The sequence below is a fragment of the Erinaceus europaeus genome, chromosome X, assembly GCF_950295315.1.
Source record: "Erinaceus europaeus chromosome X, mEriEur2.1, whole genome shotgun sequence".
NCBI lineage: Eukaryota > Metazoa > Chordata > Mammalia > Eulipotyphla > Erinaceidae > Erinaceus > Erinaceus europaeus.
The window spans coordinates 79,990,810-80,004,101 of NC_080185.1; the positions used below are offsets into that span (position 1 = coordinate 79,990,810).

At 36.8% G+C, this 13,292-nt stretch overlaps 1 protein-coding gene across 2 annotated transcripts in view; it reads left to right on the forward strand.

The window, feature by feature from the left end:
- OPHN1 (oligophrenin 1) overlaps positions 1-13,292 on the forward strand; it is a 385,226-nt gene that overhangs the window by 34,246 nt on the left and 337,688 nt on the right. The window lies entirely within an intron of this gene.

The window sequence follows — 13,292 nt, forward strand, 5'->3', positions numbered from 1 at the left end:
TCTATACAAGCATTGACTGTTCTTCTTTTTTTTTCCTAATAAAAAGTCCTTTTAGAATTTTTTGAAGAGTAGATTTGGTGGTGATGGATTCCTTCAGCAGTTTCTTGTCTGAGATCTTTATCACTGCATCTCGTCTAAATGCAAGTTGGTGGGGCAGAACATTATTGGTTGAAAACGTGTTTTGTTGAGGACTTTTTGAGTATTTTGTCAGTATCTTTTGATCTTTATAGTTTCTGTTGAGATATATGCTGATAATCTTGTGGATTTTCCCCTGTAGGTGACTGTATGGTTTTCTCTTATTGCATTCAGGATCCTTTGCTTTTATGATATGTTTCAGTGCACATAAGTCTGGGTTGATTCTCTTGGGAATCCACTGGTCTTCTTGAATCTGTATATCTTTCCCATTGATCAGATTTGGAAATTTATCTGATATTTAATCTGAAGTGTGTTCTTCCCCCTTTTTAAATTAATTAATTAATTAATTAATTTTCTCTTTTGGTCTAAGGTGGTGCTTGAGATTGAACCTGGTACCTTCAGTGCTTCAGGCATGAAAGTCCTTTTGCATAACCACCAGCCTTGTTCTTCTTCCTTTTCTTTGTCTGAGACTTATGGTATGAATGTTGTTTGAGATACTGTTCAGTAAGTCTCTGGCATTATCCTCACTGGTTCCTACTCTTGTTTTCACATTTTTTCTTTATTTCACAAATCCCACATTATTCCGTAGTTTCCTTTGTTGTATCTTGAAACAGTGATGGTATCTGGCTTCTATCATTCTGCTCTTAATTAAGCCCTTCTACTATGGACTTTATTTTCTTTAGTTCTTTCTTCCTTGCTTTTTATTTTTATTTTTTATTTTTGGTGTCATGACCTCTAACTTAACCACTTTGTCTTTTAACTTTTTCTATTTTTTTGGATTTGATCTCAGAGTTTCTCTCATATTTTCACATGTGGTTGTTTATTTGATATTTGAGCTGACAAAGCTGAAAGAGGACTGGAAATCTCAGTAGTAGATGAACCTGTTGCTGTGGAGTGGGGCACTCCTACCTCAGGTGTGATGTTGTTAAGATTGGTACGGTTGCTACACAGGTTGAGTTGTCTTCCTTCCATCAAGCTATGAAGAGAAGAAAGAGAAAATTAAAAAGAAAAGACAAAAGTGAAAATGTACACACACACACACACACAATAAATATTAAACTGAAACTTCACACACACAAAGGAAACATGTAGATGAAAAACAGACACAAAAACAAAACAAAAAAGAAAGACTAAAACAGGGAAGAAAAAAAATACCAGAATAAGACAGCAGCAACAGAAGAGACAGATAGGTAGCACACACACCACCACCACCACCCCCAAAGGCAAGAAAGGTGGAGTCTCAGCTGAGCAGGGAGTGACTTTTGCAGAGTGATTGGGGCTTTGAACTTCTTGGTAGGTATGGGGTTGTATAAGCAGATCTTCAGCCAATGGTAGTCTTGTGATAAGCAGAAAGCCAGAGTCCTAGATGGGTACAGCTGTGGAGTCAAATAGGGTTGTGTTGAAAGTAGCAGGCAGCTGTTCAAACCCTGGGGGGTTTGGTTGTAAATCCCTGAACAATTACCTTGAAACTCAGGCTATGGTCAGTTCAGCTTCTTAGCCTCTTGAATGTAACTACAGCTTTGGAAGTCCAGGCTGAATCAGCACACTTCGTAAGGAAGAGAGTTGAATTGTTCTCACTCAGTCTCATTTGCTCTATTTTTACTTTTTGGTTTCTGTTTATTAATCAATTTGTCCTGTTTTATATCTTACCATGTTTCAGCCACCAAGTTACAGGTGCTATTATGATTCTATCCTGACTTCCCAGTGCAGATGACCTTATTACTGTGTCTTGGAACCTCACCTCTCCAGAGCCCTACCCCACTAGGGAAAAATAGAAACAGGCTGGGGGTATGACCTGCCAATGACCATGTTCAGCAAAGAAACAGAAGCCAGACCTCCCACCTTCTGCACCCCATAAAAAATTCTGGTCCGTACTCTCAGCAGAAGTTGATGAGTATGAACAGAGGCTTTTGAACTCTAATTCCATTAGGACCCGGAAAGAGAAGAGGACAAAAAAAAAAAAAAAGGCATTTGGAAGTAGTAATAGCTGTAGGTGTGATTTGGGAAGGAAGAAAAGACAATAGGAAAAAAAGGCAAATATATATAAACGGACAGATAGTTATAGAAATAATAGTCAGCCTTATCTGTGACCTTGGGAGAACTACTGTAGCTTCCAATGGAGGGAATGGTGATACAGAACTCTGGTGCAGAATTATCTTGTAATTTTGTTAATCAATGTTATCTTGTACTTGTAATCAATATTATCTTGTAATTTTGTTAATCAATATTAGGTCACTAATAAAACTAAAATCAATAATAAAAGTGTTATTGCTAGGGAGGTTTATCATCTGAAAAGGTTCAAAGCAGTGTATTACTTATTGCTTTTTACAATATAATCTGGCAGTATTTTCTATTAGCTTCATTAAAAATATTCCAAATCTTAGACTGCTTAATTAACAAAAGGAATGGAAAATGATAATTTTAGAATTCTACATTAAAGAAAACCCCATACTTAAACTTGAGTAATGTGAATCTGTGACTACAGGAGTGTAGAGTATTTAAATTTTTCTACAGTATTAAAGTTATAGTTTGGATTTTTTTTACCATTTGAATTTTTAAATTTATTTTATTTATTAGCAATTTAATAATGATTGACAAGGTTGTGGTCACTGATTCCAATCACTAAAAAGAGATAACAGCAACATATAAGTTACTATAAATACTACAAATACCTATTTAGCCAAAGTAGCAAAGATTTCAAGAGAAACTCTAAAACTTCCATGGCTGCAAGTAGACTCAATCCTTCTGATTACTACTTTTCCCCTTAATTTTCAGTGAATTCTAGCGGGTAAGCTAGCAGGTAAGCTGAATTCTAGCAGGTAAGCTAAATTCTAGCAGGTAAGCATTTCAACCCAGTTCTCCCAGCACCATTTATTGAACCTCCTTCCTCCATTTAATACTTTGGGCCCCCTTATCAAAGATTAGATGTCCATAGGTATGGGGGTTTAGTTCTGGGCTTTCAATTTTGTTCCACTGGTCTGTGTGCCTGTTTTTGTTCCAGTACCAGGCTGTTTTGATGATGATGGTCTTATAATATAGTTTGAGATCTGGGAGTGTGATGCCTCCATTTCTGTTTCTTTTCAAGATTGTTTTGGCAATTATAGGTGTTTTCTGGCTCCAGATAAATGATTAGTTTTTGTTCTATTCTCTTAAAGAAGCTTGGTGGAACTTTGATGGGTATTGCGTTAAATTTGTATATGGCTCTGGGGAGAATATTCATTTTGATGATGTATTCTTCCAATCCATGAGCATGGGATGTCTTTTCATTTCTTGGTATTATTTTCTATTTCCTTGAATAGTGACTCATAGTTTTTAGTATACAAGTCTTTCTCTTCTTTGGTCAGCATTATTCCTAGGTATTTGATTGATTTTGCTGCAACAGTGAATGGTAATGATTTCTGGATGTCTTCTTCTTTGGATTTAGTGTTTGTATAAAGAAATGCCACTGATTTTTGTACATTGATTTTGTAGCCTGACACCTTGCTATATTGCCTAATAAGTTCCAGTAATTTTCTGCTGGATTCTTTAGGTTTTTCTATGTATACTATCATATCATTTGCAAATAGTGAGAGCTTGACTTCTTCCCTTCCAATTTACATTCCTTTGATTTCGTTCTCTTGCCTGATTGCTATGGCAAGAACTTCCAATACTATGTTGAAGAGTAATGGTGATAGTAGACAGCCCTGTATAGTCCCCGATCTGAGGGAGAATACAATGTTACAACTTCTACAGAATGCATTCTTTTTCTTAGAAAAGGATAAGAAATAGAAGAGACACTACAGCACTGCTCCACCACTCATGATGCTTTCCCTTATGCATGGCGCTACTGTGCGGTGGCTAGGGGCTTGGGCATGGTAGTACATGCACTCCCAATCCCCTAGCAAACTGTTTTTCGACTACTTATTTATTTAATGATTTTTAATTTGCAATTAATAGTATCTTACAAGATTGTTCCACACTACACCTCCTCCCAATGATATTCACCATAGTTCTCACAAAGTCTTAGAGACAGTTTATTTTTGTTCATTTATTTGTTTTTTTTAAAGTTTTTATGTTCAGTTCTCTAGATTTCAGATGGGTGAAACCCTCTTGTAGTTGCATTTCATCTCTTTACTTATCTTGCTAAGTGTAATCACCTCTAGTTCCATCCATTTTGCACCAAAAAACACATCATCATTTTTTTCCCTTGCAGAGTAGTACTCTATGGATATATATTCCATAGCTTAATTTAAATTTATTTATTTATTATTGGTATATGCAATGAAATTGAGATGGGATAGGGAGGGAGTAAGGGAGGGAGAGAGAGAGAGAGAGAGACCGACCTGTAGCACTGCTGATGAGTTTTTCCCTCTGCAAGTAGGGGCTAGGGGTTTGAACCCAGTGCTTTGTACATTGTAACATGTACACTCAACCAAGTGTTTCACTGCTTGTCCCCTCCCATAGCTTCTTTTTAAAATAATTTTTAAATTTGTTATTAATGGTTTATTACAAGATTGTAAGATTAGAATGCACAGTTCCACACCACACCCACCACCAAAGTTCCATATCCACACCCTCCCCCAACTCTCCCATCTCCCAAAGATAACCACCATAGTTCTTACAAGTCTTAGAAGAAGTTTGCTTGCTTTTGTTTTGTTTTGATTTTTTTTTGGAAAATTCATGTAAATCAGATATCTAGATTCCACATATGACTGAAAGCATGTGGTAGTCTTTATCTTTTTATTTATTTCGATAAGTGTAATAACTTCTAGTTCCATCTATTTTGCAGCAAAGGACACAACATCATCCCCTTTCATTGCAGAATAGTATTCTATGGAGTATATATTCCATAGCTTCATTTAAAATTATTTATTTATTTATTATTAGGTAGAGACAGTAAAATTGAGAGGGGGTGGTAGGGAAGGAGGGAGTGGAGAAAAGATAGGGAAAGGGGGAAGAGGGGGATGAGGGGGATGGGGGGGTGAGGGGGATGAGGGGTCTGGTGCCCAGATTGTGGGGCAAGAATACACACAATCCCTCTTGGCTCATCTCTATAAGGAGAGAGTCTAACAAGTGGGGTGTCTTTCCAGACCTCCATCCAAGGATTGGAGAGCTCCCCTAAGCTCTACCAAGCTTTCACATAGTCCCACAGAGGGGGAGAAAGAGTGAAGGAGAGAGATTCCTGTAACACTGCTTCACTGCCTGTGAAGTTTTCCCTCTGCAGGTAGGACTGGGGGCTTGAACCCAGGTTTTTGCACATGTGCTTTCAATCAAGTGTTTCACTGCTAGGCCCCCATAGCTTCTTTATCCAGTTATCTGCCCATGAGTAAATATTATAGGCTGCTTCCACTCTTTAGCCATCACAAACATTTCCTCTATAAACAAGGGTGTATGTGTGTGTCTGGGGGTGCAGGCTGTGGTGCACCTGGTTAAACACACATCGTACTAAGCAAGGACCCACACAAGGATACCTGTTGGAGCCCGACTAGTCTGCAGGGGGAGGAGCAGGTCTGTAGTTGTCTATCTTTCTCGCTCCCTGTCTCCCTCTCCTCTCTCAAATTTCTCTCTGTCCTAGCCAATAAAATGAAAAAAAAAAAGTCACCAACAACAGTGGTTTTGTAGTGCTGGCACTGAGCCCCAGCGATAACCCTGGAAGGAATAAACAATCAACAAATGTAAGAGTGTGTATGTCTCTTCAAATTTGTGTTTTCTCATCCTTTGTGTAGCAATCTGTTTTCAAATGATTCACTCCTCATTTTTTTTTCTATTAGTCTCTTAAGATTCTTTTCTCATCAAAATAGTTTATGGCATATTATTTATAGATTTAAATTCCAAACTTAAAAATTCAAGTTTGTTAACTTTTTTGTTTACCTTAACAAAATATTCACAGTGATTCTGAAATAGCCTCCTTTCCCCTCACTAGTGTTTGCTTGAGTGTTTTTCTAAAGTTGTCAGCAATTGTGAAGAATCTGGCTTGCAGTCAAGGAAAGTTCATACTACTTGGATATTGAAATTTTTCCCCAGAGTGCAGAGCTTCCTGGGTCCTGCTTAGACTTATTTACATCTGAAAAGCGTTTTTTTTTTCCTTCAGACTTACTGAGTACTGAGTTTGTGTATGATTCCCAAGGAAAACCACTTGTTCTCATTGGCAGAGCCTCTGCAATAGTTTCAACTCTTGAAAGAGCAAAGGGCCAAAATGAACTGAAGTAAAGTCTACATTACTCTGTACTTTTCCACCTAATGTAAGGGGTTATTTGTAGATGTTAAAAGTAATAGAGTTTAAAGACTTCCAAGTCATAAAATGAACGAAGGGACAAACAAACAACAAAGCAAGCTGTGTATTGCCAGTACAAAGACCTACAGGAGGGGACACAAAATGATTATAATGCCTGGGTGTCCACATAATAGCGAATATCCCTTAAAGAACAATTTGTTCATTTAACTAGGAAGACAGTATTCTTGTTTTTAATTTTTTATTAGTGACTTAATAATTATCAACAAGATTATAAGGTAACAGGAGAATACTAGAGTTACATGTTTTATCCTTTTTATTGTAAACTTCCCAATTCTTTACCCCTATCTGTGAATATGGACCAAAATTCTTTATGGGGTGCAGAAGGTGGAAGGTCTGTGGAAGACAATATTCTTGATCACTGACTAGTTTCTGGGTCCATTCAAACTATAACGAGGAGGGATGAACAAGTTCATATGTTATCTTCAGTTTATTTTTAAAAATTACATTATTGAGGAAATGCTAATTTACAAAAATGTTGTCCCAAGGCTGAGTTTCACATCTCCCTAAGAGAATTGTGGGCACACCTTACACTCCACCAAATTATCATCTTTGTCCACCAGAGGGCAGTGGGCTTCTTGATCTCTTTCATCACCTTCCCACCATATCCCTTAGAGTTCTTGGATCAGCTGCAAGAGATCACAGTTTATTAACTCTCCTTCCTGTATTTTTCCATGCTATTTTTCTTAAGTCCCATCTATGATTGACATCATGATGTTTTTTTCCCTTTTCCATCTGGCTTACTTCATCCACATGATTCCCTCACATACCACCCCTGTTGTATCCAGTACCAGACAGTTGTGATAGTAATGGCCCTATAATATAGTTTGAGATTTGGGAGTATGATGCCTCCAGTTCTGTTCTTTTTCCTGAAGATTTCATGAAGATTGGCAATTCTAGGTATTTTCTGGTTCTATATAAACTTTTGTAGCTTTTGTTTTATTCTCTTAAAAAAATCAGTGGGATCTTGATAGGGATTGCATTGAATTTATATATGGATCTGGGTAAAATATTCATTTTGATGATGTTAATTCTTTCAATCCATGAACCTGGAATATCTTTACACTTCTTTGTATCTTTTCCTATTCCCTTTAATAGTGACTCATATTTTTCAGTATAAAAGTCTTTCACTTCTTTTAATAGGTTTATTCCTAGATATTTGATTCTTCTTGCTGCTATTGTGAATGACACTGATTTTTTTCTAACTTAGTGTTTGCACAAAGTAATGTTACATATTTTTGTACGTTAATTTAGTAGCATTACATTGCATTGTATTGCCTGATAATTTCCAGGAGCTTCCTGCTATATTCTTTAGGATTTTCTATGTATATCACCTGCAAAGAGTGTTTGACTTCGTCTCTTCCAATCTGTATCCCTTTAATTCTTTTCTTTTGCCTGATTGCTATGGTTAGAACTTCCAATACTATGTTGAGTTGCTTGTTTTTTATTGCTGAGTTTTGAGAACATTTATGTATTTAATATATATATTAAATACTTGTATGCTAAATACTTGATATGTAAATCATATATATATCAGAGTTTTATGTGATGTGTGGTGTGTAAATATCTTCTATTCAGAAGGGTTTTGTTTGGTTTGGTGATGGTTCTTTTTGTTGTGCAGAAGATTTTCAGTTTGATGTGGTCCTATTGGCTTATTTTTGCCCATGTTTTCCTTGCTGTTGGCCCAGAGTCTCAAAAAACATTTCTGAAGTCAACATCCTAGAGTCTTTTAGTGTTTTCTTCTATATTTTTATGATGATGGTTTCTGGTGGTCTGTTTCAATTATTTGTTTTTTTGTTGTTGTTGTTGCTGTTGTGGAATTTGGTGCCTGTTAGACTGCACCACTGTTTTTGGTGCCCACTTTTTAATCTTTTTTCCTTCCTTCTTTCCTTACTTCCTTCCGTCTACCCATAATTCCTTCCTTTCTCTTTTATTATTGAGAGGTTAATGGTTTACAGTGCAGTTGCTGGCACATGGGTACAATTTCTCGTCTCACCAGGATAGCAAAACACTGACTCCAAAATTAGGTCTATCATCCTGTGCCAATCCCCCCTCCATCTCCCTGTCTTCTTTACCCAGAATACTCTGCTTTGTAGCAAAATACCAAACCAGGCTAAGTTTTACTTTGTGTTTCCCCTTTCTGTTCTTGTTTTCTTAAGTTTTTGGTCATGAGTGAGATCACCTATATTCATACACCCTTTCTGACTTGTCTCACTTAACATGATTCATTCAAGTTCCATCCAAGATGAGATGGAAAAAGTTGACTTCATTGTTCTTCTGAGATCAGACAAGATCGGGCATGTTGAGGGTGCTATGGCCATAGACAACTTCATTGTTCTTAATGGCGGTGTGGTATTCTATTATGTATATGTACCACAACTTTCTTAGCCACTCATCTGTTGTTGGACACCTAGATTGCTTCCAAGGTTGAGCTATTACAAATTGTGCTGCTGTGAGCATAGATAAACACATATCTCTTTGGGTGGGTGTGATTGTTTCCTTATGACATCCTCAGGAGATTAATTGCTGTGCCATAGGGTAGGTCCGTTGCTAGTCCTCTGAGAGTTCTCTAGACTGTCCTACCCAAGAAATGGACCAGTTTACATTCTTACTAGTAGTGCAAAAGACTTGCTGTAGCCACACAGCCTTTCCCAACATTTGCTGTTCCTGTTCTTCATGTCCCTTTTTTGATTGAGGGTAAGAAATAGTAAGAAATAGAGGAGATAGGAGGGAGGGAAGGAGGGAGGGAGGGAGGGAGGGAGGGAGGGAGAGAGAGAGAGAGAGAGAGAGAGAGAGAGAGAGACTGATTCTACATCATTTATTAAACTACATCATTTATTAAACTTTTCCTCTGTGGTCAGGTCTGAGGGCTTGAACCTAGGTCCTCATGCATGGTAACATGTTGAATTTACTGGTCAACTCCGCTGAACCTTACCCAACCCTACTGAGTTTCTTTTTAATATTTATTTTTTGTTTTACTATTTTTTTATTTATAAAAAGGAAACATTGACAGAACCATAGGATAAGAGGGGTACAACTTCAAACAGTTCCCACCACCAAAACTCCATATCCCATCCCCTTCCATGATAGCTTTCCTATTCTTTAATCCTCTGGGAGTATGGACCCAAGGTCATTGTGGGATGCAGAAGGTTGAAGGTCTGGCTTCTGTAATTGCTTCCCCGCTGAACATGGGCGTTGACAGGTTGATCCATACTCTCAGCCTGTCTCTCTCTTTCCGTAGTGGGGCGGGGCTCTGGGGAAGCGGAGCTCCAGGACACATTGGTGGGGTTATCTGTCCAGGGAAGTCTGGTTGGCATCACAGTAGCATTTGGAACCTGGTGGCTGAAAAGACAATTAATATATAAAGCCAAACAAATTGTTGACTAATCATGAACCTAAAGGCTGGAATAGTGCAGATGAAGAGTTGGGTGGAGGGTCATCTCCATTTTGTAGATAGCTAGTTATTTCAGTTATATTCTATATATTTATTTTATTTTATTATTTATTATATTAGTTATATTCCAAAGGGCCTGTAGCTATACTAGTTTTTTTAATATTTATTTTTAAGAGAGGGAAAGTGAATGAGAGAAACACATACAGAGAGTAATCAGAACACTATTCAGCTCTGGTAAATGATAGGGCTGAGCTTGTCTACCTAGCCTTTGATCATCTATTTTTAAAAAAATTTTTGTTTCATCAATGCAATATGTTACATTTAAAAAATGATTTATTCATTTATTTTGAATACAGACACAAAGAAATTGAGACGGAAGGGAGAAATAGAGGACACAGAGAGACATTTGCAGCCCTGCTTTACCAGTTGTGAAGCTTCCCCACTGTAGTTGGGGACCAGAGGCTTAACCCTTTGTCCTTCTGTGTGGTGCCATGTTTGCTCCACTACCGCCGACACTTGGTAAATCACATTAATTAATTTATTCATGTTTTATTATTATGGTTATCTTTCAATCTTGTAGTAAATTACAATTGATTATAGTTTGTGACCCTTTTGATTTAGTGTTGAAGTTAATTTATAAGATTTTTGAATGTAAGGTCATCAATATTATTGGCCTGTTAATTTTCTTTTTACTGATGTGTTTTTGGTAATTTCCATATTATAATAATATTACCTTGTAAAAAGTGTGTGTTTGGAAGAATACTTAACTTTCTGGAAGAGCTAGAAAAGCATTTATATAGTGGATCTCAGAAGGTTTGGTTGAACTCACAAGAAAATCACCTGGTTCTGAACTTTTTTTGGTGAGACTATTATGTCTCAAGTGATTTGATTTCAAGGTAAGAGTAACAAAAAAGCAAAATTATGTACATGGATATACATTTCCAGCAGTACAGTAGAAATAATAAAAATAAGTAACAGGGTTTTCACTCTATGATTCCTCTCCTGAAGTCAAAATTATATGATAACCTAAGGCTAAAATATTTTGCATGGTAAAAGAAAATCACTGAAACAAACAAACAAAAAATATTACTGAATGGGAGAAAATATTCACACACCATACATTTTATAAAACATTATATATCCAAAATATATAAATAATTTAAAAATTCAACAAAGGAAGACTAAAAACCCCATCAGAAATTGGGATCCCCAGAAAGACTTTACAAATAGCAAACCGGCACATGAACAAATTCTTATTATCACCTATTACTTGGAAGATGACAATCAACATGTGAAAATAATCAACTTGTGAGAATAATATACATGTGATATACAACTTGTGAGAATAATGTACATACATCATAAACACCAAATGCTCCCAAGGGTATGGAGAAATAGGAACACATGTATATTCTTCGAAGGAATATAAGTTGGTGCAGTCTCTTTGGAAAACAGTGTGAGAATTTTAAATAAATACCACAAAAATGTCTATTATATGATATAGAAACTCCACTTCTAGGTAACTGTGAAAAACAGGAAAAAAATATTAAGTCTGATAGATTTATTAATATTTATTTTAACTGCTGCTTATTTTACAATAGTCAAAATATGGAAACAACCCACTCAATAAAAGATTTATGGCTGAAGTAGTTGTAATACTCAGCTATGAAAAATGGCACCTTGACATTTGATATTTTGATGCAACTGGAAGGGATCATGTTAAATAATATGTAGAGAATAGCTGAGGATGTTTCTCAGTGCAGCAGAGATCAGGTTTTTCAAATATGAGATACTAGGTTTATTGCCTTGCCCCATATTTGCCAGATCACAGTGGTACTTTGGCTTTTTTTCTCTATGCCTCTTAAAATAAATAAATTTAGAGGGAAGGGGTATAGAGAGTAAGAGACAGAAAGACACCTACAGCACTGCTTCACTGCTTGTGAAATTGCCCTTGTTTATTTAATGTTGTAGTTATTGTTGTTGTTATTGCTGTCATTGTTGTTAGATAGGACAGAGAGGAATGAAGAGAGGAGGGGAAGACAGAGAAGGGGAGAGAAAGGTAAGAAACCTGCAGACTTGCTTCACCACCTATGAAGCGACTCCCTTGCAGGTGGGGAGCTGGGGGCTCGAACTGGGATAAGATTTGTTATTCTTACCAGAATTCACTCTTTTCATTTAAATTCAAGTACATAGATTTTTAAGCCTTTAGTTTTGTAAAGAATATTTGCAATAAGGGCCAGGTGGTGGCGCTCCTGGTTGAGCGCACATGTTACAGTGTGCAAGGACCCAGGTTTGAGCCTCTGGTCCCCCACTTCAGGGGGGGAAGCTTCACAAGTGTTGAAACAATGCTGCAGGTGTCTCTCTGTCTCTCTCCCTGTCTATCACCCCCTTCCCTCTCAATTTCTGATGAACTTTATCCAACAAATAAAGATTAAAAAAAATTAGAGGGCCAGACAGTAGCGCCGTGGGTTAAGTGTACATGGTGCAAAGCACAAGGACCAGCATGAGGATCCCGGTTCAAGGCCCTGGCTCCCCACCTGCAGGGGGGGGGGGTCACTTCACAAGCAGTGAAGTACATCTGCAGAATATATCTGTCTCTCCCCCTCTTTGTCTTCCCTTCTTCTCTTGGTTTCTCTCTGTCCTATCCAAGAACAACAGCTTTAACAACAGTAACAATAAAATCAAGTACAACAACAAGGGCAACAAATGGGAAAAATGGCCTCCAGGAGCAGAGGATTCATGGTGCAGGCACTGAGCCCCAGCAATAACCTTCGAGGCAAAAAAATAAAAAAAGTAATATAAAATAAATTTTAAAAAAGAATATTTGCAATGTATATATATGACAAAAAGATTGCTTCAAAATGTATAAAGAAAATTTACAGTTAAATAATAAGACAACACCTAGTTATAAAACGTATAAATTTGAACAGACACTTCATGAAAATTGCTATTATAAATATGCAGTAAGTATATGCTAAGATTGCATCATTAGCCAACTGGAATATATAAATCAAAACTATAGCGAGACATTAGTCACTGAATTCAAAATTAAAAAAACAAATTATTATATATTGGAAAATTTGTAGATGAATTGAAATTCTTAATACATTGCTGATAGGAATACAAAATGCTTCAATCACTGGAAAATACTATGACATTGTTTTGTGTGGTTTAACACATATCATCCAACAATCAGTATGATGTAGTCATTGTATCCCTAGGTACTAATGAAGCAGAAATAAAGCTGTAAGTTTCATAGTGGTTTATACGTGAAGGTTTATAGTACCTTTACTTACAATTATGAAAAACCTCTTTCACTGCTCCCATGAAGATATTTTTGCTTGTCTTTTTTTTTTCCAGAAAAAGATAGAGAAAGAGAGGAAGAGAGACACCAGTATACTGTTCCACCATCTGTGAAATGTCTACCAGTACCATGGTATTTCCATATGGTGCTAGAACTCAAACCATAGAATTCACCCTTGTTAAGGGGAG